The sequence below is a fragment of the Callorhinus ursinus genome, unplaced genomic scaffold (assembly GCF_003265705.2).
Source record: "Callorhinus ursinus isolate GAN/ISIS: 27379988/994484 unplaced genomic scaffold, GSC_fseal_2.0 scaffold1, whole genome shotgun sequence".
In the NCBI taxonomy this organism is placed as follows: Eukaryota; Metazoa; Chordata; class Mammalia; order Carnivora; family Otariidae; genus Callorhinus; species Callorhinus ursinus.
The window spans coordinates 94487567-94515406 of NW_027397063.1; the positions used below are offsets into that span (position 1 = coordinate 94487567).

General features: G+C 41.9%; 1 protein-coding gene and 1 long non-coding RNA gene across 5 annotated transcripts in view; one reads left to right on the top strand and one right to left on the bottom strand.

The window, feature by feature from the left end:
• The window catches only part of LOC141373704 (uncharacterized), an 18107-nt gene extending 650 nt beyond the window's left edge, over positions 1-17457 (top strand). Inside the window, exons 2-3 of the long non-coding RNA XR_012379953.1 lie at positions 15162-15251; positions 17279-17457. This is a non-coding gene — a long non-coding RNA (uncharacterized lncRNA). The remainder of the gene's footprint in view (positions 1-15161; positions 15252-17278) is intronic.
• Positions 1-27840, bottom strand: part of SCHIP1 (schwannomin interacting protein 1) — a 531518-nt gene that overhangs the window by 72198 nt on the left and 431480 nt on the right. The gene's annotated exons all lie outside the window — the stretch shown is intronic.

The window sequence follows — 27840 nt, forward strand, 5'->3', positions numbered from 1 at the left end:
TACCCCAGGCTGGCCTCCACACATGCAAGGCCCGGCAGACTCCCTGACAGTGCTCTGCCCACAGCTCCAAAATGCCCCTTCCTGGAGAAGAGGATGATATGAACTTGAGGTGATAAGGATCAGAGAGCAGACCGCAGAGGAAAGCTGATGGCAAGTTCAGGGCGTTTCCAAGTGGTCAGGCTCGCTACACTATTTGTACACTCTTCTCCACTTTACTTTTGAATCTCAGAGTGTTACTGTCCCCGCTTTAAAGTGTATCCAGCTATGGTTTCCAGCTTTCCAACTGCTTTCTATCCCTAGGACAGTAGTGTTAGACACAGCACTCTGACCGTGGGCCCTGTGATAGGAGCACTGAAGCTACTGCTTTGGTGTAAAATGAATGCTTTCTTCATTTAGCACCATCTGAGGATGAATGACATTTTCACACAATGGCAGTTTACTCCTCTGTGCCCACTCCTGGGCTACTTGAGTGTAATATACATGCACTTGATAAACACTCTTGCACATCACCACTGACTGCGTTGCCTGTCTTTAGGGTGTATGTCTACGCTTCAGTTGGCTCCAGTTGCTGAAAATCTCCCCATCAGATGGGTGAGAGGGGGCTGTATGTTTATTTTAAATTCGGGTTCTTAGACTGTAGCACACTGGAAGTATATGTGTATAAAAAAGAAAATCCAAACAATGGGACACTGAAGAGTCTGGAAGACTGTATTCCCGAGGCTATGACTGGCAGAAACCACAGGTGTCGAGGCTATGACTGGCAGAAAACACAGTGACAAAAGTACAGTGAGGAATTCAACCAGGAGCTCGCAGCTTACACTCAATTCCTCCACTGTTGTCATCTGGTTGAAAAGAAGTATTAATCTAATGGGTAATTCACCATAGAGTCACTTGGGTTAACTTTAATCTGATCTCATCAGTAGTAAGGTGTTCTTTTGATAGCAATCCATGAAGAAAATAAGCCAAATTATAGGCATTTTTATTTTATTTTATTTATCTATTTTTATAAAGATTTTATTTATTTATTTGAAAGAGAGAATGAGAGACAGAGAGCATGAGAGGGAAGAGGGTCAGAGGGAGAAGCAGACCCCCCAGCTGAGCAGGGAGCCCGATGCGGGACTCGATCCTGGGACTCCAGGATCATGACCTGAGCCGAAGGCAGTCACGTAACCAACTGAGCCACCCAGGCACCCTGTAGGCATTTTTAAAAAGGCAGCACAGAAGTACAGATATGGACCAATACCCAGAATGGCCACACACAAAAGTGGGAAAATGACTTTAAACCCAGCTAAGCACTTCCTAAAGTGATTGGTTTTCAGGGAAAGAAAGACACAACTCAGTGTCCACATTGCTTTATATGACACTTTAGGTTATTAAAATCTTCTTGGTGCTGTTTTCACTCATGACACCCTGTTGCCCGCTTTGCCTTTTCAGACCTTACCGGTCATCCAAGGCAATCATTCTTAATGCACAAAGAGAATTCGTTATCTAAGCATGGGTTATATTCTTGATATCCAGGAGCTGCTGCTGGCTTAGTTTTATTTATCACACATATTTAATTCCTTCACTTGGTCCCTACCATTCCTTGGTTTATTGAGTGTTTAAGATAAAACAGGCATATTAACTGTACAAGGAATAAAGAGATGAAACAAGACACATCCTCTCTTTCAAGGTGCAGACACTTAAACAGACAATTATACATGCAGATTTATATTATTTAGACATAATATATATAACTGGTTAGGGTATCTAACCAGTCTCGGAAAAGGAGGGGTCAAGAAAGATTCTCTGGAGTAGGTGATGGCTGAGCTCCGGTGATGGGTAGAAGTTAACTTGGCAGGTAAAGGACAGAGTGTGCAGGGTACAGAAAACATTTCAGACAGAAGGTACAGCAAAGACATGAAAGCTAAAAACAGCACGAGTTAAGCTGTTCAGCAGATCAGTTTTGGTAGAGCATAAGAAAACAGCAAGAAACGAGACCAGAGATAAGAAGGATCCAGACATGGGAAGCCTCTAATGCCAAATTTAGTAGGAGTTTAGGCTTTACCCTGAGGAATTCATCTGAGGGCTGGAGAAGGAGACCAACCTGAACAGGTAGATAGGTAGGTAAATTGAGGGAGGGATTTAAAGGGTACAGGACTGGATGGGGGGAGACCATGTGGGAGAAGCTGTAGAAGTTGGGTGAGAATTAATAGCATTTGTAGAATGGCAGGGATGGCTGTGATGGGGACGGGGATGATTTGAGACACATTTAGAAGGCAAAATTGGCAAGACTTGGTGACTGAGTGGTCATGGATATCATGGATATGATGGTGGAGGCCACCGCCATTATCTGAAATGAAGGATACTGGCATAGACTCAAGTCAGAGGAGAAGATGATGATAATGAGTTAGTTTTGAATGTGCTGCATTTGGGATGGTTTATGATTGATTTATTCTCCCACTGTCTTCAACGGGCAAAGGAATGTATAAGTTAAACTATAGTCTAAAATAAAGGTAGCAGGGGGCGCCTGCGTGGCTCAGTCATTAAGCGTCTGCCTTCGGCTCAGGTCATGATCCCGGACCTGGGATTGAGCCCCACATCGGGCTCCCTGCTCAGTGAGAAGCCTGCTTCTCCCTCTCCCACTCCCCCTGCTTGTGTTCCCTCTCTCACTGTGTCTGTCTCTGTCAAATAAATAAATAAAATCTTAAAAAAATTAAAATAAAATAAAGGCAGCAGGATGCCTGAGATCAAGTCCCACATCGGGCTCCCTGCTCAGCGAGGAGCCTGATTCTCCCTCTGCCTGCCACTCCCCCTGCTTGTGCTCGCTCGCTCTCTTGTTCTCTCTCTCCCTCTCTGATAAATAAATAAATAAAATCTTTAGAAAAAAATAAAATAAAGGTAGCAAGGACTGTGTTAATGGATGATGTCACAAATCCATCAGCGCACACTTGCTCAGACAGTCCAAACACAGCTTCAGCATCCTTCTCAACACATTGCTCTGTCCCTGCAAGGCAGCCACCATCTGCTTCAGCACAGCAGGGTGGCCGCTACCCATTCAATAAAGAGTGCATGCACTGGAAACCCATGTTTCTCCCCAAACTAAAAGCTTGAGAGAGTACCATTCTTTAAAAGATACACGTCACGAAAAAAAAAAATAAAAGATACATGTCATGATTTGGAGGTATTTTTGAAGTGAATTATACCTAGCCAAATTAAATAAGCAAGACCATGTTAATCTTGAGTACCAAAGTCAATGTGAAGTCTTACCATATTTCTGAGAGATTCCTAACTTTGTTTTCCTTTTTTTAAATTAACATATATTATTTGATTCATCAGTCTTACACAATTCACGCACTCACCATAGCACATACCCTCCCCAGTGTCCATCACCCAGCCACCCCATCCCTCCCACCCCCCTCCCCTCCAGCAACCCTGTTTGTTTCCTGAGATTAAGAGTCTCTTATGGTTTGTCTCCCTCTCTGGTTTCATCTTGTTTCATTTTTCCCTCCGTTCCCCTATGTGATCCTCTGTCTTGTTTCTCAAATTCCTCAGATCAGTGAGATCATATGATAATTGTCTTTGAGAGATTCCTAACTTAGTTGAAGGTCAAGGCAGGGCAGACCATGGTAACTGATATCATCTGATTTAACATTTACTAACTGCCTGTACAATGGACCAGGGTTTCTCAATATGACTTCAGCAGGACACAAGACTAGTAGATGCTCCTCGGAAGGTATCAGGAGTGGGGAAAGGTCTTCCTGCTGAGTTAAGGTAAGATGATTTAGATTACATCCCCCTCCTTGAGACCACAAGACACAGCAACATATTAAAGACTAAGAGATCCTACAGTAAAAATATCCATTTAACTTAGTTTATTTTTTAAAAGATTTTATTTACTTATTTGTTAGAGAGTGAGAGAAAGAGAGAGAGAGAGGCAGGCAGAGGGAGAAGCGGGCTACCCACTGAGCAAGGAGCCCGATGTGGGACTCAATCCCAGGACCCTGGGATCATGACCTGAACTGAAGGCAGATGCTTAACCAACTGAGCCACCCAGGCGTCCCTATTTAGTTTAGCCTAGCATCACCCAGAGTTATTTTGGCATGGAAGCCTCCTGTCACATGATACCAATGAACTACCTCTGAAATTAGGAGTATTTCAGTCCTCAAAACATACCCATTTTCCAAATGAGCAACAGAATCTTTAAAATCACACAAGAAGAAAGTTGGCAAGGGAGATCTTAAATTCAGACTTTCCCTTTCCGGCTTCAGGGCACAGTTCATAGGATCAGATGAATGGGGCAGTAAATGTTCAGGGTCTGGGCCGATATCTCGGTGACACATTCATTTTACCAAGGGAATGTCAGGGTCAGCTCCAATATTCTCACTGGGCATGTGGGTCAGCTAAGGCTTTCTGGGGTGTTCTCCATCAAGGCTGATACCTCACTCGGTTTTTCAAAGTCCTCCACCGTTGGGCCCTGTTTTCTAGCTTCTATAAAACACTCTATTCCATTTATTCTCTGCTATGGCCTCAAGAAGAATTCTGGCCTCTATGCCTTTGTTCATGCTGTTTTGGCTCCTTGGAAATCTTAGAGATCATTTGGAGGTCATCAGCAGGAACTTGATCGAGGAGCACGCTGGAGGTCCACAGCTGGGAGGGACCAGAGGAGGTAATACAGGGCAGAAGGGGAAGCTGGCTTCTGATGCAGCAACGGCAAAGCCTAGCTGATCCTGTAAGGGAGCTCTGGGGCTGGGCTGGCCTTTCAGAGCTGACCCAAGTTGGGAGAAAGACGCCAGGCCTTTATGTCCCAGCACCAACCGGGCATTAGATAAGGGCTGCCCTTCAGAAGGGCATGTGACCTTGGGCAAGGCAGCTCTCTTTGGCCATGAGCAATCCCCAGAGAGGCTCCCGGATGAGAACTATTGACTGCTAACCTTCTCAGAAGCTGGGGGGGGGGAGGAGCGCTCCATTTCTGAAGGCAGGTTGGGGTGGTGTCATGGATCTGGGCTGCCTGATAGTACCCTCTCCATCGTTCAGCTTGTGTTTTCCTATTGGATTCCTCAGGTCCAGAGAGTTGTCTGCATTCTGTAGATGCCAACAGAACTTAGTGTCTGGGCTGTGCGCTCTCTCACACTAACTTCACTTTTAGCACGTTTCATGGGTTTTACCTCCCTGCCTAGATTGCAAAGCCTTCCAAAAGTTTTCAATTTCCCTTGTGTTTAAGGGGTTTAAGAAAGTGATCAATAATCACTAATATATGTAGCAGAAAGGGTAAGGGATCTGGGGCCCGAACTCCTAATTTTAAATCCCAGAACTGCCACATATAGATGTGTAAAATTATACACATCACTTAATGTCTGTGAATCTTTCTTTCATCATTAATAATGTGGGAATAATAAAAACCCTTATTTTACTGAAGCTCCAGGGTTGCTCTGAGAATAATAAGATGGTAAGCTGAAAATGCTGTGTAAACTAATAAACTAAAATCAGTGTTTTCCCATGTTGAATACTAGACACCCATTAAAGGGAAAAACATTGGGTCAACAAATGTAAAACTAGGTAAAAATTCTTTATGCTGATAATACACGAAAGAAACAAATGTACAAATATAAACAAACACGATATACAACCAATTAATTACAGTGAATAAATAGTTATTGTGACAGATGATGTTGCTTTATTGGCTTTTACACATTTGGTACTAACTGTAAAGCGAAGGTTCATTCGGGTTGCGTGTGTGGATGTCCCGTGTGCCGGGTGTTTACTCAGTTTTCTCAACACCATCTCCACTGTCCTCTGTGAAACTGATCATTCATCTAATGCAGTCTTCACGGAAAAACATTATGTATGTATGTTAAGTCTACTTCTATTCCTTTAATTTTCTATTTTATCTGCCAATTAGAACATGAATCAGGACTTTGATTTAGCAGAAGAAAGTCCATAAAACAGTGACTTTAGAAAATGAGGAACAAAAGATGTATAAGATTTATAAACTGAAAACTATAAATTATTGCTGAGAGAAATTAAAGAAGACCTAATAAATGGAGAGACATTCTACATTCATGGGTTAGATGACTCAATATAATTAAGATGGCAATTCTCCTCAAATTGCCCTGTGGATACAATACAGTTCCCATCAAAATTCCAATAGACTTTTGGCAGAAACTGACAAGCTGATCCTAAAATCTATATGGAAATACAAAGGACACAGAAAAACATTCTTAAGTACACCACCAACAGCATGATCCATAAAAGAAAAAAATAGAAAAAATAGATTCCATCAAAATTAAAAACTGTTCTGTTCCAAAAATTATCAATAATAAAGTAAAAATATAAACCACAGTCTGGGAGAAAATATGTACAGATATTACTTCTGATAAAGGATATATATCCAGAATATACAAAGATCTCTTACAAACCAATAAGAAGACAGACAAACCCATTAAAAAAATGAGCTAATAAGCACATGAAGAGACGTTCATTATCATTAGTCACTAGGGAAATAAATGCAAATTAAAACAACAGTGAGATCCCATTTCATGACCACTAGAATGGGTATAATCAGAAAGACAAAAATTATTGGTGAGCATATGGAAAAAATGAACCCTCATACATGGTGGGTGGGAACGTAAGGTAGTACAGCACCTTTGAAAAAGTTTGGCAGTTTCTTTAAAAAAAGGTTAAACATAAATTTACCATGTGACCCAGCAATTCCATTCCTAAGTATCCACCCAAGAGAAATGAAAACACATGTCTCACAAAGACATGTATGAGTTCACAGCAGCATTATTCATATCAATGGAATAGAAACAATCCACATGTCCATGAACTGGTGAATGGAGAAACAAAACATGGGAGAGCCATATGATGAAATATTATTCAGCAATAAGAAAGAACAAATTACTGATACATACTACTACATGGATAAACCTCAAAAACAGTAAGCCAAGTGAAAGAAGCCAGATGCAAAAGAATTGCACACCGTATGATCCTGTTTACATGAAATGTCCAGAAAAGGCAAATCTATAGGGACAGAAACCAGATGAATAGTTGCCTATGGTTGAGAGTGGGATTGGGCAAGCAGGATTTTTTGAGGGTGGTGGAATTTTTCTAAATTTGGATTGTGGTGATGTTTGCACAACTTTGAAAATGTACTAAAAATCACTGAATTGTACACTTAAAATAGGTGAGTTTATGGTGTGTAAATTATTATCACACTAAGGCTATTTTTAAAGTCAGCTTATTGTTCCCATATAATAAATTGTCTGTAGATAGCCATATTCATGGTTGTCATGATGTTTGTTGGGGGTTTTTTGTTTTGTTTTGTTTTGTTTTTTTGCAGTCACTAGAGAGTCAGACTCATTCCATTTGCAGCCATCCCTAGCATGTTTTCTTGCCCTCGTGGTCATAACTCGGTCTCTTTCCAGGCTAGAAAAGAAGAATAGAGAGTGCAAAAGGCATTAGCCTGCTAAGTGGCTACATTTAAGAATCTTTCTGGGAAGCCCCACCCAATAACACTTACATGTCATTGGCCAGAACAGTGTCACATGGCCATTCTTAAATTCAAGGGAATCTGGGTAATACAGGAATATTGCTCCCTGCAGTCAAAACAGGCTTCTGTTAGGAAGAAAGGGAGAGTGGATGTTGGTAGAGCAGCTAGCAATCTCTGAGGTGGAGAAATACTTCCTGGTGTTAATGTAAACATAGTTAGAACCAGAATTGCTTACGTAGTAGAGTAGTACTCGGTTATAAAGTGATAATCTAGGTGATCCAGAATGTGCTTATTATTAATGGTTTATTTTCAAAATGAATACAAAGCAATTAAAATCTCAGTGAATATATAAGGGCTCCAGAGAAACCATCTGTTACTGTTGAGAAACACTAAATGGAATAAATGCTCATTGTTGCGTGTATTTTTATTTCAGAGACAAAAACTTGAGTACTGCACCATTTGGTGTAGTAGAAAGAACAGGGTCTTTGAGTTTAAGAAATATCTGGATTCAGAAGTTGGCCACACCCTTTAGAAACTATGCCTGGGGCAAATTTCGTAACTTATCTAAGCCTCAACTTCTTCATCTCTACAAGGAGAATAATAAAACCTCCTTCAAAGGGTTTTTTGAGGACCTAATAAGACAGCAGGTATAAAGCACGTTCCTGTGCATTTGCTTCCTTCCGTCGCAAATCACACTGCAACATGGTACAATGGTGTCTCATACGCTCAAACAAAGAAGAACTCCATTTTTTTTTTCTTGCCAAAATTAAACAGCTGTGTCAGAGTTCTCCAGCCATGGTTTCCCCACATTTCTCAGACTGGGACTTTTTCTCAAGAGAATTCCTAAGTAGTTACTATCTATTACACACACACACACACACACACACACACACACACACACACACACACAAATGTGGTGGTACAGGGGGAGCAAAAACCAAACCAAAGAAAACACACTGAAGCTAAAAGTAAACCTGGGGAGAACACAATTCTAAAAATACTTTTATTTTTCTACTTAGTGTTGTAACCTTCCTAATAGTTAATCCTCCTTTTACAGAGTCACAGAGAGCACTTAGAAAAACATACCAACCAAATTTTTGTACTTGGCACATTTTTAAAAGGTAGAGCCCATGTCAAGTGCTTGTGAAAGCAGACATGGGGGCGGGGAGGGAGGGCTTCTGCTGGCACGAACCCCAGGTCATCCATTACTTGCCCGTTATTCATACATCAGTCCCATGAAGCCAACGTGGAGCCGCTTCCATCACTTTCTCCCTGAAGCACAAACACAGCTTAAAATAGGACTGTTCAAACTGGCTGATTGGGATTGGTTTGCAATATAGAAAGCTTTCTAAGTCTCCGTGAAACACTGACTGAATAAAATCTGTATTTCTGTAAGAACACTAAGTATCTTAGAAGAGAAGGATGAATCCAAAGTGGAATCAAGCAATTTGTCAACTGAAAGCGAGAATATTTAGTATCTATCTATCTTCATTCTCAACAAAATACCAAAATTGTATTAATAATGATGATCTTGACAATAAATAGCATTGCTTTACTTAAGAGACAAGAGGAGGCTAACAAAACTGGTACAATGATAGAGTTTGATTTTTTTTTCCCCATCCGTGACCCATCTGACCACGATGGCACGGACTTGCTCATTTCCCTTCTCCCCGTGCAAAGGGAAAGAGAAAGAGCGTGACTCCTCTCCTGGAAGAGCTCTTCCAGGCTGCTCATCAGGAGAGCCCCTGGCCAGGAGCAGCCCCGCTCTCTTCAGTCAGCAGCAGCCTGGCCTGCCAAAACCAAACAGCTGTGGGAACTTCTACAGCTGTTGCTGCCACCGCTTTCCAGAACTCTCCCCGGGACCTCAAGACTGAGAAATCCTATCTGTCCTTCGGTGCCCTCCGCAGCCAGGGGCCGCTCATTTCTCCTCAGAGGTTAGCGCCAGATTTCTCTCATCCTGAGAACTGCCACGTTACACTTGAATTGGAAGTCAATTAAAAGCAAAACAAAATTTAGACAATAACATTATTCCATTTTTTCGAGATTCATCTTATAATACCATTTACCTGCCTTTCCACTCTGCACCTACCCCAAAACATGGAACCCAGGAAATACGCTGTTACTTCAAAAGCACGGACCAAGGGAAGGCCCCATCTAACCCAGCTTCACCCACAGCTCAAAATAGGGCTCCTAGTAGCAATGTTTGCTGATTTGGTTAAAATAAAAAGCTCTGAACAGTCAGTGTCTTCTCTGCTATCCTACCGTGTGGTGGCATTCCACGTCACAAAACATGTGAATTTGGGGTTGTTGGCATACTTTCATATTTATATGCACCTATTCCAAATACAATTGGTTGCTCAGTAGTTGTTTTGCGAACACAAGCCGGCTGATATATTTGATATGTACAAGTGAAAGCAGTGGCTAGGGAGGGGGGCAGGAGAGCTGAGCGACATCTGGGTTCTCCATTTACTCACACTAGTATTCATGAAACATCCATGTGCCAGCGGCTGGGGGCTTTGGGCTCATTAAAGGACTTCCAGAAGCTTCATTTTGCTCACACCCTCATTGTGTGAGGGGATGGCACAGCTTTTGTAATTCTCATTTCAAAGGTGAACCCAAATCTCTGGATTCTCTGTACAATGCTCTACTTTAAACACTAGGGGTCAGCAGCCTTCCAAAAGTCACAAGTCAAGGGCCGAGCCCTAATTCCTGGGGTCTTGGGGTGCTGCGAGAAGCGGGTGGGGGCTGATTCTCACAACAGGGAGAGTCCAATAGATACTTGATGCTTTCCCAAGCCCCATTCCCAGTCTTTTATAAATATAACCTTTACGTTTATTTGGGTACCCTCAGCTTCTCATGCAAAGCCCAGTTGCTTGGGGGAAGTTAATCTGGGAGTGGGATTTGTGGCTCAAAGTTAACTTGCATTATCCCACCTCCCAGTTTCACGTACTGGGTCAGGGACAAACACGTGACCTATTTGGACCAATAAAGACTGAGGAAAAATTTGCTGAGAATGACAGGGAAAGTAGTTTCCTTGCTCTTCTTTCTGTAACCACCTTCTTCCCCTCTACTCCTTTCCTACGTCCCTTTCTCCCCCTCCCCATCCCCCACTCCCCCAGGGGGATGAAGAAACCCAAAGCCCTAGAGACACAGTCATCTGGTAACTAGGGACAGCTATAAGATGAAGGCGACTGAGAAAACAAAACCAAACCAAAAAAGCACCAAACAAAAACAAAAACAAAAAACCCAGAAGAGTGGTGAAAAGCAAGAAACTGGGGAAAGAATAGGGCTCCAGCCCAGCGCTTTGCTATGACCTCCTTCCCCTGGAGAGCTCTAAGCAGTCTGCTCCTCTGGCTCTATAACAGCGGCAGAGGGGCTATGGTGATAAAGGGTATGGATTTTGGAGTCCACCAGACCCAAGTTCAAATTCCAGCAACTTTCCTTACTAGTTATGTGACTCTGAGCTTTTACTTCTATAAAAAGAGAATGAATACAGCCTACCTTTCGGAGTTGTTCTGAAGTTTAAGTGCAATAACGTATGTCATGGGTTGAGCATTCAAAAAATAGTTGCTAGGATTATTATTTCAATATTCCTTGAGAGGAAAGAGCACTATGACAGGAGAAAGCAGAAAAGCGGCCAGCTCCCTAAAAATTCTTCCCAATGCATGTGTTTACTTCCTACCCATGATGAGATGCCCTGAGTGTATGTGTGCTGACGAGAGTGGGTCGCAAGAACTTTGGAATCCATGTCCCTCGTGCACTCTGTATCTATGTCAGGGAGCTCAGACCTTCAAATGGAAGTCGTAAGCTTCTGAAAGTAACAGCAGGTTTTGAGCTAGTGATTCATTAGTAATGTAATTCCTCAGGTAGGTCTCACTTATAGTGAAGCAGCGTGCAAAGGAGCTACTAAAAATGATAAAGTTGTCATCTTTTTTTTTTTTAAGGCATGGGCTCCTAAACACTTCTATCATTCATTCAAAGGCAGGCACTCAGCGTAAAAAGTGAGGACCCACATCCACACATTTGTCCCAGGATTCCCATCCTAGGCAAAGCATACATAAGGTATCCTCAAAGAGAGGACCTGAGGCAATCTTTCTCTGTTACACAGTGATCTCCTTTCCATTCTTTCTGTGGCAGACTACTAGTCCCCCAGCAGCTGTTCTCTTCCTCTTCCTCATTGAGAGAATATCTCCTCACACCCACACCCCAGGATGAGACTCCATTTTCTAGCCTCTCTTGCAACCAGGTGTGTGTCACACACATGTGAGTACATTCTGGCCATGTAAGTCCCAGCCATGTGAGTACATTCTGGCTAACCGGATCTAGACAAAGGTGTCAGGTGTGACTTCTGGAAGGGGTCCTGAAAGGAAGGGAGATGTGCCCTTCCTCCTTCCCACCAGCTGGATTACAATGTGATAGAAGGTGTTCAAGTAGCCAGCCTGGACCATGAGGAAGAAAGGCCTGTATTGAGGATGATGGAGAAGCAAAACACGAAAAAATCTTCGGTCATCTTGAAACTGCCTTCAATTCCTGACCTCCATATTTCTTTTACATGCATGAGAAATAAAATTCTATCTTGTGTGAGGCACTGGCATTTGAGGCTTTTTTTGGTCACTCACAGCGAAACCTAATCCGAACTGATATTTTCCTATATCCGTCGTTTGTTTTCTCCATTCATTTTTGAGACCAGACTGCACTGTTTTTAACAATGACAAGCCACTCACGAATGGGGTATGGATTCATCAGTCATTCCCATCATACTCCCCAAATCCCACTCACATCCTACAGAATGAATTCTACCCACGGTGTAACGTGGGAAAGGTCACCTCCCAGAAATGGAAAGAAATAGAGATTTTTTTTTTTAAACCAAGAACAAAACCTTTTTGTTTATTTTACAGAAAAACCTATTCAAGATGACTGCTTTCTCCCACTTTAGCCAGCAATTTTATGAAACGAAGACTATTTTCTTAGTGACCTAAACCTCTCAAATGCTTCCTTATCAGTTAAAAATAAAATACTTGCTACTTGCGAGCATCAGTTAGATACAATGTAATAAGAGACAATGTACTCTGGAAGAAGGTCAGGGGCTTTGGCTTCAGGTCTAGGAGTACTTCTTGGTTTTGCCACACACTTGCAATGTGACCTTGGTAGGTGATTTAGCCCTTTTGTAATTTCTGTTTCTTCATCTATAAAATGAAACCTCATACAATACAGCTGACTCTTGAACAACACTGATTTGAGCTGCATGGGTCCACATATACACAGATTTATTTCAATAAATACAGTATAGTACTATAAGTACATTTACTTTTTAAGTGATTTTCTTAACATTTTCTTTTCTGGTCAACAGTAGGGTATTAGTAGTTAAATCTGGTGGGAACCAAAAGTTATATGCAGATTTTCAAGGGCAGGGGGGTTGGCACTCCTAACCCCTGCATTGCTCAAGGGGTCAACTGTACTTGCAAAAAAATTAAATGAGCTAATATGTGCAATGCACCCAGCACATAAATAGGTGCTCTAACAACAAAAGGTTCTTTTTGTTTGTTCTTTCTGTTATAAATGAAAGGCTATGGAGTTTAGGTCAGTAGAACTGTGTCTTAAATTTTTTTTTAGTCTCTAAAACCTACTAGTTTTACAACAATAGTGGACTTCGGTTACTTAAGACTCAGTTTTTTTCAACTGTCAACCAGGCTTACAACAGCAGTGATATCATTAATCATAACAATAACTGTTGACATGTTGCATGGTTATCAAATTTCAGGCACTGCATTAAGTCCTTTATTTTCATTACTTTATTAAAACCTGTATTTTCTACCTCCAAGAGATGTTTTTAAGGATGTAAATAAAAATGAGAAGCTGATTGTAAGGATACTATGCGTAAAACAAATTTATAAAGCTGTAAGGTACCTACTAATATAGTAGTATTGACCAAATAGATTACTTCTTTTAGAAGCAAATACCTTAATTTTTAGAAAGCAAAAGATTGTAATCATAAAGGAGATATAAAAAATTTGTTTCTTCCTGAAACTTGTATTTAATTTAAAAAGCAATCTAAAGCTATATAACTCAGAATAGAGGCACCTGCTTTGTTATTCCTTGCCATAAGAGATGTAACAAAATATCCATGCAAAATATATGAATTTTCTTTCTTTTTTACTTTAAACAGTTCTCACCATTTGATGCAGGAAAAAGTATCTGACAATTCCTAAGAAAAATATATTATTTACTCATGTGTTCTGTGTGTAAATATATATCTAATACATTTGCATGCACTTTTTCTTTTATTTATAAATAAATGTTTGTGTTCCATAATGTTTGTAAATTGACCAGAATTCAGAAATTTCTCCCTTCAGAGAAACATTTACAACTGTAACTTACAGTAACTGCTACCATCCCAGCTGAAAATTCTTCCTTATATAAAATCCTTGTATATACATAAACTTACTTTGCATATAACTTTTCTATAAATGCAAGAACATTTTGCCCAATTTTGAGTCACTCCTATTGAACATAATGAGGGACGAAAGGACTCAGTGAGGAGTGAAAAAGGCAAAAAAGTAGATGCCACAAGCAGAAGTTTCTGCAGGACAGCCTTGGAAAAGATAAAGGAAGAACGCAGCCCACAGAAGACTGCGAACTGTTGGGGCGCCTGGGTGGCTCAGTCGGTTAAGCATCTGACTTTTCATTTCAGCTCAGGTCATGATCTCAGGGTTGTGAGATGGAGCCCCGCACTGGGCATGGAGCCTGCCTAAGATTCTCTCCTTCTCCCTCTGCACCTCTCCAAGAAGGAGGAGGAGAAGAAGGAGAAGAAGGAGAGGAAGAAGAAGAAGAAGAAGAAGAAGAAGAAGATTACAAACTGCTGTTTAAAAAAATGCCCTTAGTTGCCAACATTTAAAAATGGGGATTTTCACATAATAATCCCATGACCTGCATTCCAGCACAGCCCCAAGGAGTTGGTTGTACACAGTGCTATCTAGGTCCCCTTAGTTTAAGTCTGCTATCTTCATTTTTCAGGGCAGGGTAAGTGTTCCCTTATTTATGGCATATGAACTTGCATATATGATTGAAGGTATCTTGAGTTTGCACACACACACCTCTGCCCTAGGTAAAAATAAAAGACTGTGTAACTGTAGATCATGGGCCTCCAGCAGCAGAAATAAAGATCTGGCACGGTTCAGTTGTCCTTCTGTCACTGAGACCCTCCCTGCCCACCAGTGGTCAGAGACCACAAGTGGAGAATCACTGCCATATAGTCGCATAGCAACAATTACTGTGGAGGTTGGGGTTTCTCAGACCCAATGGTCTCATTGCAAAGTTTACCTTCTAGCGCAAGATACCACTGGGTGGCAGAGTTGATGATGATATTCTGTCACTGTAAGGTGGTTTAGTTTGTGAGCCTGGTTTTGAATAGCTTTGAATCAGTCCCTTTCCTGGATCTGTTAGTGGGGGAAGGGCAGCTGCAAGAGTGGCTCCTGGGGGAGAGCAGAAAATTCTGGCTTTTAGGACTCAGGCATGCCATTATCATGGTCAGAGGTATGCATTGACTGTGCATTGGGGAGGTTGGCCAGACAAACACGTGGTCAACTAGACTTGACCTTTCCTTCTAAGAGTGAGATCAGGTAGGTATGCATCAGCCTGGTCATAAAATCAGGTGTCGTGTGTGTTTCATTTACACTCATTTGTGTTATAGGCTGACTGTAGCTCCAAGAGGCAGAGACTGTTTGTTCACTATTGTATCCAGGGCAGAGTTGAAGCAGCATGTGCCATACAAAGATGCGCAGTGAGTATGTGTGGAATAAGTGAATGAATGAAAACACCACTTCTTTCTTCCTGGAGGCCTCTTCTTCCTAAGACTAGCCTACCATCATCTCTCACCTGGAAGACATCCGCTACCTCAGCTGAGTCAGACCTCAGGCCTCCATGTTTCTCCCACTCAAATCCAATCTCTACCCTGAATTATCTTTCTAGAATCCAAATCCATTGTATCACTTTGCCATGTAAAAGCCTGCAATAGGTTTCTTGTTATTCTTAGGATAAAGTCCAGGGGGGCCTGGCTGGCTCAGTCGGTAGAGCATCTGACTCTTGATCTTGGCGCTTGTGAGTTTGAGCCCCATATTGGGAGTAGAGATTACTTTAAAAGAAAATTTAAGAATCTTAAAAAAAAAAAGGATAAAGTCAAAATTTTTAAATGGGACCCCAAACCCATCCCTCTCAATCTGGCCAGCCTTACTGAACTTCTCTGCGTGCCCAGCAATCTCCTGCATGGCCCTCTTTCCCATCTCCCACCAGACTGGGGGCAAACTCCTCGCTTATCCATCGGGTCTCAGCATGAACCTTCCAGGTGTTCTCACTGCTCCTTATTCCCCATCATTATGCTGACCATGCTCCTCTGTAACAAGCTGCGAGGCCATCTGTCCGCTGGCCAGTTAACATGGTCAGGCTCGTCTGTCTTGTCACCTTGGTCCCTGACACTTGGCTCAAGGAGGGCCTGGCACCAAGGAGGCAGCAGGAAACTTTCCTGGAGAGGCAGGTTTTATTTTGTGCCAGGTCTGATGCCATGTTCCTTATGATTCTCCATTTCATCACCTCAGAGATAAGAAAGCTGAGGCTCAGAGTGCTGAAGTAATTTGCCTGGGGTTAGGATTCAGATTCAACTCAGTGGACTCGAGAGCCTTCCTTCCCACTGGGCCATGTGGTGGTGCTTAGCCTTCCTTTTCCACCAGAGCAGCCCAGGCAGCATACCTGTGTCTAAGTGGGCTTGACGGGGCTTGCATCTGTTACCTCAGGAAGAAGGAATGCCTGAGGAGATGGAATTTTTGGTGGTTACTCAAGACTGTGCACACAAATAGGAATAAAGCCTCTTGAACACCAGAGTAAAGGAATGTAGGTCAAATAAATTGCCCTGCCCAGCGTCTCCCTCTATTACCCAACTTTTCTCACTGCACATGTAAAGCCACAAGTAGAAGATAGCTAAATGGAAAATTCCAGGAGCTTTGTAACAGAATTAAAAACAAAGGCTCAAGAAATCAAGGAAAGGATTTTTAAAATCACTTTCCTTTTGTATCATTCCAATTCAGAAGTTCAGATTCGTTACTTTATTAAGAGTCAACCAGGTAGGGGCGCCTGGGCGGCTCAGTCGTTAAGCGTCTGCCTTCAGCTCAAGTCTTGGTCCCGGGGTCCTGGGATCGAGCCCCGCATCGGGCTCTCTGATCCACGGGAAGCCTGCTTCTCCCTCTCATGCTCCCCCTGCTTGTGTTCCCTTTCTTGCTGTGTCTCTGTCAGATAAATAAATAAAATCTTAAAAAAAAAAAAAGAGTCAACCAGGTATAGAAAACTACAGTAAGCCTTTGGAAAAATAAGCCTTCTTTGGCTGTTATGAAAATGGAGGAAATGATGATGACAGTGACACAGAAAACTAACATTAGTTATGGGTCAGGTGTACATACACATTGCCATTTAATTCTCTAACAACCCTGTGAAGTTAGGTACTATTAATAGCCCCATTTTACAGATGTAGATGTCAAGGTACAGAGGGGTCAAGTAATTTGCTCAAGGTCACAAACTAGAAGGGACAGAAAGATTAGAATCCAGCTCAGCTGGTTCCAAAGACTGCCCTGTTCCACTACACAGTACCAACCTTCTGGTTTGTGTAATACTCAAAAATTACACTTCCTAATAGATTAACATTTTTAGAAAAATGTGGTACAATATGGTCTAACAACATTTCAATACAATTTGTGTCCTACATATGTACTGTCTACAATAAGAAACTTCACAAAGTTGATATAATGCTTAATTCCTTCTAAGGTAACAATGGAAGAAAAAGAAAAATCCCTCGGAGGAAGAATCTGAAGGAAAGACTTAGGAAGTAAGTGGATACCGGATTTCCACATTTTAACCTAAGAGACATTTAAGGACATCTAATAAAATTAAGGTTTATAGCGACCTGCTGGATACTGTTACCAACGGAGGCAAAATATTCAGGTTCAAAAACATACAACGACGTTACCAACTTATCAAATACAGTGGCTGCAGAAATAAGTGGTATCATTGCCTCCTGCCAATTTAGGGGAATTAAAAACATAGTCCTTCATGTTAATAATTTTGCAGGATTTAAGGCTGAACACAAAGATGTGGATCTCCTGAGCAGCAGAAAGCCAAAGACAAAACACAACAGGAAAAGCCAGTTAGGCATGGAAAAATGGATAATTCAGTAGCTGGTTGTTTAAGTCCTTATTCTAACTAAATGACATCATCTAGAAGGAAAACACTGTGGTGCTTGTCCAGAAAGTTTCAGTCACCTCCCTCCTTCATATACAGAGAGCATGGTTTTAGTTTTTATCTCCCTTTCATGATTTCATAGCCTTGGTATGCTCTCAAGAGTGATTATTCATTTCTCCATGATCAATGTAAGGCTTTATCTTCACCCAAGTGTTCTTGTTCTTGTACATCTGTTCTTTGTTTCAGTACCATGACTCTCAATTCTTTGCATTGAAACTTATGTCCCACATTTTCAAATTCCCTTTTAGTACTGTTATCATTACCTAGCAAGTGTCACAGAAGAGGGGGGACTGTAGCTGTGCAGATGGCTTTCTCCCTGTTACCCCAGATATCATTGCCCAGTCATGCGTTTTCATCTCTGCTTTTCTCTGGGGAGCCCGGGAAGGATGGGTGCGTGATGGCTCCAGCCTGACAGGTCTCCTTTGCAAGTAGTAGCTCATCAAAGACTCACTGGATTCCAACCAATCACTTCGTGCCAACTCAATAACCCAGACTCCTCTCTGATCCCTTCTCCCCCGCTGCCGCCTGCCACACAGACCATCTCTTACTAGGTTCTGGATGATTCAACATGCATTACATGGCTTGTATTTCTGCCCTTCTCTTTTCCACGGCCACCCTGTCTTTGTTCAGGAGTGTTTGCACTGCATATCCAGGGCTTCTAATACACAACTCACTCAGCACAACCTTGGAGAAACACTGCTCCACAGCCTTCCTCTCGCTGATGGCTACCTTCCACACATGCTACTCCATGGCCATGTGGTCCCCATGCAGTCTCTCTTCTATGTCTCCATAATTTTACACATGTTGTTCCCTCTGCCTGGAATGTCCTCTTCCACATCCTCCTGGCAAATCCAGGGTTAATTATTTTTAAAGACCTAGCCCAAGATTCTCTTCTCTGACCTACTCAAATAAAGTGATCCCTTCCTGTGGACCACCATCGTGCCTAAGGGGGTGGGAAGGCCAAGATCAAGGTGCCAGCACATTTGGTACTTAGTGAGAGCCTTCTACCTATATCCTCACATGGTGGAGAGGGGAGAGGGCACTAATCCCATCATTAGGGCTCTACTCTCATGACCTCATCTAAACTAATTACACCCCCCCCCAAAGACTTCACACTTCCTAATACCATGACACTGGGGGTTAGGGCTTCAACATACGCACTTTGAGGGGGGACACAAACATTCAGTCCATGACACCAGCTATGATATTAATATCTCTAAGTGCCATCTGCAAATGGAGTGAATAAAAGTACCTGCCCTATTCAGCTATTGGCACTATTCTAGGAAGTACTGATGTTAGTGAGGAAACTAAAGCAAAGAGATTAAGCACATTTCCAAATGTCACAGAGCTAGTAAGCAGAGAAGTAGGGCCTTAGCCCCCAAGCAGTCTGGCTCAGGCCCACATTCTTAACTACTGGAAACCTGTATTCCCTACTAGGAAATGAACTGGCTAAGTTGTTGAGCTGCCAAGTGTCTAAATTTGGTTCTATCCTGCTCAAAGTTCGCAGAGTCTTCAGCAGTGTTTGGCAGAAGCATGGGGGCAGAGGCAGGGTGAGCTAATAGACTTATTGCCCATGTCTGTGTCCCAGCTCTACAGAACTGTTTCCAGCTCCTTTACTGAGCCCTTGACTTCAACCCTACTCTTGTAGGTCTTCCCGCTCTTCTTCACTTCTACGAGACCAAAGTCAACGTCACTTCTTTTATGACAGGTATTAGAACTCTGCCAGGAACAATCAAATCAGAATCTGTTGGTGTGTCCAATAGATTTGGTAGTTTTAAGGGGCACCACCCACCTTCTGCTTATCATCTCAATAAGCAGCTAGACTTAAAAACCATTGCCAGGAGCTTCCCCTTCTCCTGAGCAGCGTCCTCCATCTCATGATCATCTTTTTGGTGACACCTACCATTCTTTTAGGATCCTATTTGTTGGCCTGTCACTAGAGTTCTTGACCATTTTAATACCATGAAAATTGGCATTCCGGTGAAGCCTGTGGACCCCTTTATAGAATGATGTTTTTATATGCATATAGCAAAAAACATAGGATTACAAGGAAATCAGTTATATTGAAATACAAATATATTGACCATTAGGAGTGACCAGGTTTGACCCTGACCTTAAGGTCAGGAATCCAGACTTCTTGTATCTAGGGGCTGAACACGCACTTGGTGGTCAAAAAATGTTTGTCAGGGGAATAAATTTAAGAGTAAGTCACACTCTGTTGAGAATTACTGTTCTAGTGGCAGAAAAGTACTCTACCTGAGGGAAACTTTAGCAATGCCCCATTTCAGAGCTGATGAGATTCAAATGTTATGCAATCTACTTCTGAAGCAAGTTCCTAGGCATGTGAAAATTTAAAAATTGGTAGCCTTCTAAAAAATCAATAAAATCAAATTTCTGAATATGGTATCATCACTTCCAGCCTTTGGAAATATTCCTCTCTTGCCTATCAGAAACTGTAGAAAAGAAATGTGATTAACTCAGAGATTTCTATACTCAAATGAGGAAAATGGGATTTGAATTTTATTCCTGCCGCAGTAGAAAGAATAATGGCCTCTCCCAAATATGTCCATGTCCTAATCCCTAGAACCTCTGATTCTATTTCCTTATCTGATAAAAGAGACTTTGTAGATGTGATTAAGTTAAGGGTCTTGGATGGGGAGCTTATCCTGTATTATCCAGATGGGTCTAATGGAATTACCATCCTTATAAGAGGAAGGTAGGTAAAATCAGAGGAGGAGATGTAATGACAAAAACAGAGGTAGGAATGAAGGCACATGAGTCAAGGAAGGCAGGCAGCCTCTGGAAGCTAGAAAAGACAAGGAAACAAAGTCTCCTTTAGAACTTCCTGAAGGAATCAGCCCTGCCAACAACTTGATTTTAGCCCTTCAAGATTATTTCAGACCTCTGGCCTCCAAAACTATCAGATAATAAATGTGTTTTAAGCCACCAAGTTTGTGGCAATTTGTTATAGCAGCAGTAGAAAACTAATACATCTGCCTACATCCAATGAGCAACAAAATGGCCAATAGATGCAATGTAAGAGAAAGAACCAAGCACACAGGTTGGTTGTTTCCTTTATGCCAGTGTTTTCCAACTGGTTGCATGTTTAGGACCACCTGTGGAGCTCAGATAGATAGATACATACATAGCTACATAGACAGCCAGACAGGTACAGATAGAGATACACACGTGCGCACACACACACATGCGCATGTGCGCGCACGCACGTGCAGACGCACATGTGCACACACACATACACGCACACACATGCACATACATACGCGCGCGCACACACGTGCGCACGCACACGCGCACACACACACACACTAATGCTAGGGTCCCAACTGAATCAGGCTCTTAGGATAAGAGAGTGATGCCTTGGATCTGAATATATTAAAGGCTCTCAGGGTTTGTGATACACAGGCAAGGCTAAAAACCCTACCCCATACCAACAAAAGTAGAATAAGATATAGTTTATATACAGCTCTTTTCATCCAAGGTAAATATAATGTTATGCATAAACATTCTTATTAATTCTTATAAGCTACTGTGAATCAAGGAGATGACAAACACAAAATAAAAATAAGCAAAGAATCAAACAGTTTGCCTACAGTTATTGGCAAATCTCTGACATGGTTAAACAAAGAATCCAAGTTCTTTCTAAAAATTCAATTCGGTACTCTAGTCACTAGAAGAGAACACATCTCGTCACCTCAGCCCATACCAAATCTCCATTCCGATTAGCCAACTGTCAGCCTGCAAGTAAGGCCTGAAAACCCCAAGCCTGAAAAATGGTTAAGGCGCTTGAGTTATTTATTTTTAATTCTCTTATTAAAACTTTAGAAATGAAAAGCCAGTCACCTAAATCCTTTCTGGAGGTAGGAAAGGGAGTTGCATAAATCCTAAACAAACTAATAACTTTAAAAGAAGAATTCCCTTCCGAGCCAATGACAGCTAAGATGCTGATTAACTGTGCAAATGAAACACAAATATCTCAACAATGAAAACTTTATTATTAAATTTACTAATGTCTAAAATGCCTACCCAAACTATGAATGATTATCAAAATGGTAATAATTAATAACAACAGGGGCACCTGGGTGGCTTAATCAGTTAAGGCTCTAACTCTTGATTTCGGCTCAGGGTCCTGGGATCCAACCTGCCTGGGGCTCCCCGCTCAGCAAGGAGTGTGCTTGAAGATTTCTCTCCCTCGCCCTCTGCCCCTCCCCCAACTTGCATGCACACGAGCACACACACACACACACACACACACTCTCTCTCTCTCTCTCAAAAAAAAAAAATAAATCTTAAAAAAATAATAACAACAGCATGTTACCATTTATGGAGCACTTACTACCTCCCAGACATCATGTCAAGTACTTTACACACACCATCTTTTAGCTGCCCTGTGATGTTAGTGTTTATTCTCACATCACAAACGAAGAACTGAGCTCAACAGGGTAAGATACCGACGTGGTAGAGCTGGAACTCAAAGGTGACTCTGTCCGATGCCCAAAGCCATGGTACTTGACAGGCCCTTAAGAAAGGCTTCTTGAACTGCTCTGAATATGATACAAGGAGGGCACTATCATTACCAACTCCATCAGCCCTAAAGATGAACACACAAAGGAATTCTCTAAAAAGAGAAACCATGGAATTCTAATCTTTAGGAGAAAATGAGTCATTTTTTTTTTTTTAAGACACAAGACAGACACACCGAGATCAGAACAGTTATTATGAGGACAGACTTTTACACCCAAATATGAACATGATGTCAAATAAAATCTCAAAGTGAAATGAGAATATTACACCGCATTCTATTCTCTGAGAAACTTAAATGTGATATTAAAAATAAGCTGAGGTTTCTGTTTCCTTCATTAACATAAAAGTTATTTCCTAACGACTAGGGAACAATCTGTAGGATAATCTAAATAGATTAACAGATTCCCTCCATTGTTTTTTATAAGTGATCCCTTTATCACAAACACTACCCTTACTTGGGATACCAAGTTTTTTTTTTTTTTAAATAGAAATAAGTGAAAAAAAAAACTGATAGTAAAGACCAACAGAGGAAGGAAGGGAAGCAAAGAAAGCCATGAGCCTCTGCTCTATGATGCCGAGGCTGAGATGCTGTAAACCGTATTTCTCAGGCTCCTTTGCCACCTGGCTCCCTGCTAGCTCCTGCCCATGGGAGGCACCAGTGGACTGACCAGTGAGAGCAGAGGAGGGAGATGTTTTGTGAGGTCCAGCTTCTCTGGGGCATTCCTCCCACAGCTGCAGTGAGCACCAGTCCTAGGACAACCCTTCTGAGATCTGTGGCTGCCAGGTGGGCCCCAGGGATGGTCCCCAAGCGTGGCTCTGTCCCCCCCAACCCCACCACCACAACCCTGAGCTATAGCCCAGCCACATGAGGGCCCTCCAGGGAAGATTCTGGTAATACCAGCTTTTCCCTTTTGTTCCCTCAACCCTCAAGGTGGTGGCTGCTTCTTGTAATTACTAGTCTCCCGATTACCTTGGTGTCCACTTTTTGTTCTTCCTTCACTTGTGTAACCAATTCCCTGTACTAAATCTACTTCCTAAAATTTGTAGAATGGTTTCTGTTGGCTGACTGGACCCTGGGAGGATATGACAGTGAAACCAGAAGGTTAAACGTGAGAATGCACCTGCTTTGTGCTGTGTCACAGAGACTGGTGTGGATCTACATCTTGTCTGCACTGAGGTCCACGCACAATAACCCACAGGCAGTTCCAGGGCCATCCATCCCCATGTGCTAAGGCTATTTATTCAAATGTCTTTTTAAAATTTTTTATTGTTATGTTAATCACCATACATTACATCATTAGTTTTTGATATTACTCCAATGTTTTTAACAAGAAGTTCATGGCAGGCCTGGTGTGAGGGGTTATGCAGACTCAACCGACATTCTGATTTCTCAGAGCCAGTTTTAAGGGTCTGTCTTTATTCAAAGGGCCAAATTTTTAATGCCGGTAAAGGCAATTGCAGGATTCTGGAACAAGAACACTAAAGCAAATAATATAAACATAACTTTTTTACAACACAGTTTGGTTCAAATATCTTTATTAAGAAAGGAATCCCATTCTTAATGTAAAATCTAAAAATAGCATCATGGAGGCAAGAAGCCAGAGTTTGGGGAAAAACAACTTCTAGATGGACTTGCAACATTGTGAAAATATGAAATGTATAAATGTTTTTTCAAAGTCAAGTTCCCTTCATGTGCAAAGAAAGATGGAAATCATCTTGTAAGGGGAGATTGTACCTTTACTCAAATTAACTACCAACAAAGGAAACTCAACATATAAAGGACACACATTAACAAATTCTAATGCCACCCAAGTTCCTCTTTCATAAAAACAGTGTATGTTACATCTAATGAAAAGTTACTATACAAATTAAATGTTTAATGATTCGCTAAAAGTATTTCCAATCTCTGTGGATTCTGTGCCCCACTGCTGAGTAGGGTTTGTAGTGCCGAGAGAAGCATTCCTACAGACCAGTAAAAACCGAAGCTTTCCACTTAAAGGATCCATTCCCCAAACAATGGCCCTGTCTAATCCTCGTACAAAGTCCAGGGAGAGAGGGCCTTGGCCGGTCAGAATGTGACCATCCTTGGTGGGGGTGGGTGCAGCAATCAATCATCCTATCCCTTGGCTGATTCTCCAGCTACTTCTGCTGTATTCCATGGAGCTGCCGGAGCAGGGACTACCACTCCTAAGCTGATACGATTATTCTGCTCACCGTGCTGGATTTAGTTCTTATCAGAAATCAGTATATTTGCCCTGATATTTTATACATCAGCCTGGTAAATCTTGATCTATTTGAGTTCATCTCTGAAAAATAAAACTACCTTTACGATCACAAAATCAGTTTCTCAGCCATGAGGCTAAGGAGCAGATCCTGGATGACATAAAGCAAAGATTTGACTCAAAGTGTGGTCCTTGGATCAGCAGTATCAGCCTCATCTGGGACTTGTTAGAACTGCAATTTCCTGGGCCTAACCCCAGATCTCCTGAGTCAAAGGGGTGAAGGCCAGCTTTTTGTTTTAACAAGCACTCCAGGGGATTTTGATGTCTGCTCAAGTTCGAGAGCCATTACATTGAAATTACATAGTTATTTGAGGGTGGGTAGGGAATGGATAGTTAATTTTAGGCGTCAACTTGGCTAGGTCATGGTGCCCAATTATTTGGTCAAATGCCAGTCTAGATGTTGTTGTGGAGGTATTTTTTAGATGCGATTAACACTTAAATTCATAGACTTTAAAGCAGATGACTCTTCACAATGAGGGTGGGCCTCATTCAATCAGCTGAAGGACTTAAGAGAAAAGATTGAGATCCCCTGAAGGGAAAGGAACCCTTGCCTGCAGACTGACTTTGGACTCAAGACTGCAGCATCAGCTCTTGTTGAAACTTCCAGCCCACCAGCTGCTCTGTAGATTTGAGACTGGTCAGTCCCGGCAAGAGCCAATTCCTGAACATAAATCTCTCTCTCTCTCTCTCTCTCTCACACACACACACACACACACACACACACACCCCTACTGGTTTTGTTTCTTTGTTTCTCTGGAAAACTCTAATACAGGTTTAATATGTGTGCACATTAGAACTAGGATTCTGTGTTTTCCAGCACCATATGCTTCAGTGCCTGGAACGTAGTAGGCGCTCTATATTTTTGATGAATGTATGAACTGTGATAAACCCACTGAGAAAAGGAAGCAGATAATCTGGCCTTGTAAGGGGGCTCTTGGAAAAGAGTCAACCCTGAGGACACCTCCACTAAATTCCTGTGAGCAATAAACCTCTCCTCAGGAATCTTCTAGAGTGTATCAATAACCAACGGGAAATCACATTCAGGAATTGTATTTAGTGTTTCTGAGTTTAATTTCTTACCAGTGAAAGAATGCTCAGCACTCAGCAGGCCATTCTTAAGATTTTGTTTGATCCACAGACCCACTGTTTTAAGTGGCATGAGCACAGTGACTGCATCTTGTCACTTCTGTTATGCTGTATGTTGTAATCTAGAATGTGCTTTCAGAGTAGATTCTTACCAGTACATTGTTTTTTTGGAAAGAGTGAAATTAAAAACCTCGTCTCAAATACTGTCGATTTTAGTGTCTGCCCCAATACATTAATCTAAAGAATGTACTTTCCTGAGTGATGGGAAGAGAACTCATGGACAGGGACGCTCCCCTCCATATCCCTGTCAGACACTCAGCAGAGTCAGCTAAGAACAAAGGCACAGCTTAGTCTCCAGGCTGAGGGGATTGTTTCTGAGGGTCAAAAGTCATCTTGATTAGACTATTTGAAAAGTCTGGGATGGTCATTCTATCTGCCACATGAAATCAGAAAAAGTAAACATTCTTTGGCTAACCTCCACCCCCGGCCGACTGAAGCCCAAGTCAAGTTTCTTTGAAAACATGCCAGATGTTCAGTGCTGGTGGACTGATTCAGGCTGAGTGAAGAGCTGGTCCAAAGGCAGCCAGAGGTGGCAGAAAGGAGGGCGAGGGCCAACAAAGTAGTCAGTCTTGAGGCTAAATTTTGGAAAGCCATTAAACGACAAAGGTATTCTCTTGGAGGGAAAAACACTAAGAATTACTTTGTTGGATTTGCTCCCTGTTCACTTAAAAAAAAAAAAAAACACCCCAGAATTTGAGGAAACTGATTCACATTTCACAATGCATCCATTTGGCTCCCTAAACTCTCAGCAAGAGCCCGACTCTGGGGCAGGGCCTGGGGCAGGCTGACAGTCCCTGAGTTCCCACAGACTGAACTTACAGGCCTGAGCCAAGTCTGTGTGAACATGTGTGAGCTAAACAGGCACTGGAAAATTAGAGGAAGGTGCCACAGCAACTTCTAGTGTTTAAAAGACAGCCCAAACAAAAACGGTTAGAGGGCAGGCAGAGACTCAGACCAGACATTCAACCCAGGTGGGAGCTACTTTGAAACAAATTCCAGGTATTTGCTGCAGAGTTTAAAAGTCTTAGAATAGGGGCGCCTGGGTGGCTCAGTCGGTTAAGCGCCTGCCTTCGGCTCAAGTCATGATCCCAGGGTCCTGGGATGGAGCCACGCATTGGGCTCCCTGCTCAGCGGGGAGTCTGCTTCTCCCTCAGCCCGCTGCTCCTCCTGCTTGTGCACGCGTGCTCTCCCTCTCTCTGTCAAACAAATAAAAATCTTTTTTAAAAAAGTCTTAGAATAAAAATAATTAGATCTGTAGTGAACCTTATTAACAGGAAAAAAATGGAATGAAAACGATTTTCTTCTCGAAACTAAGCAAAAACATCTCATTTTGTACGCCCCCAAACCAAGAGGGAGAGAAACAACTCATTATTCTAAATCTTCAGACTGTTTAAAACAGTTTAAAACTGTTTAAAACACAACAAAAAAGAAAATACACATACAACAAAAATACAGAAGATGTATTGAAATTTCCCAAACGAGTATCACAAAATACCACAAAATTAGTCTGATGATATCCACCGGTTTGTTTCATATAAACTAAGTCGTCATTGTCTGGGAGAGAATAAGCGGTTCCAGTGACAGACAGCTCTTTTGTTTCTGCAAGCAGCAGCGTTCAGTGGTACCCTGGCTGTTTTGTTCAAACTTCTGACTGACATCCTCGTTATTCAGATTGATCAGGAAAATATATTTTTCTTTTGACAGAGTTGGGCTGCTTTTAAAGGAATTACTTGTTTCAAATTATATCCTTCTACTGGAGCACTCAAATTTGACACCTTGTGCAGAACTCACAACTTGCCTCCCAACAAAAAAACCACTGGCCTGCAGGGATGGCTCTGTATTTACATTCAGCCACACACATCAGCATTTACCAGGGTGAGGCCGCTGGCTGTCAACTCCTGGCTCTTAGTCAATATTTAATCACTGTGCAGTTATGTAGGGAGAAGGAAACATTCCATCTCCCCATACATGCCTTTAATATGAAAAAAGCTTTCATTACATTTATAGAAGCATGGTTACGCTTTTCAGAAAAGCTATCAAATTGAGAAGTTGCACAACGGTTCTGCTATGGCGTTTTAAGTGTATTGCCATTAATAGGTGTATAAAACGAATCATACA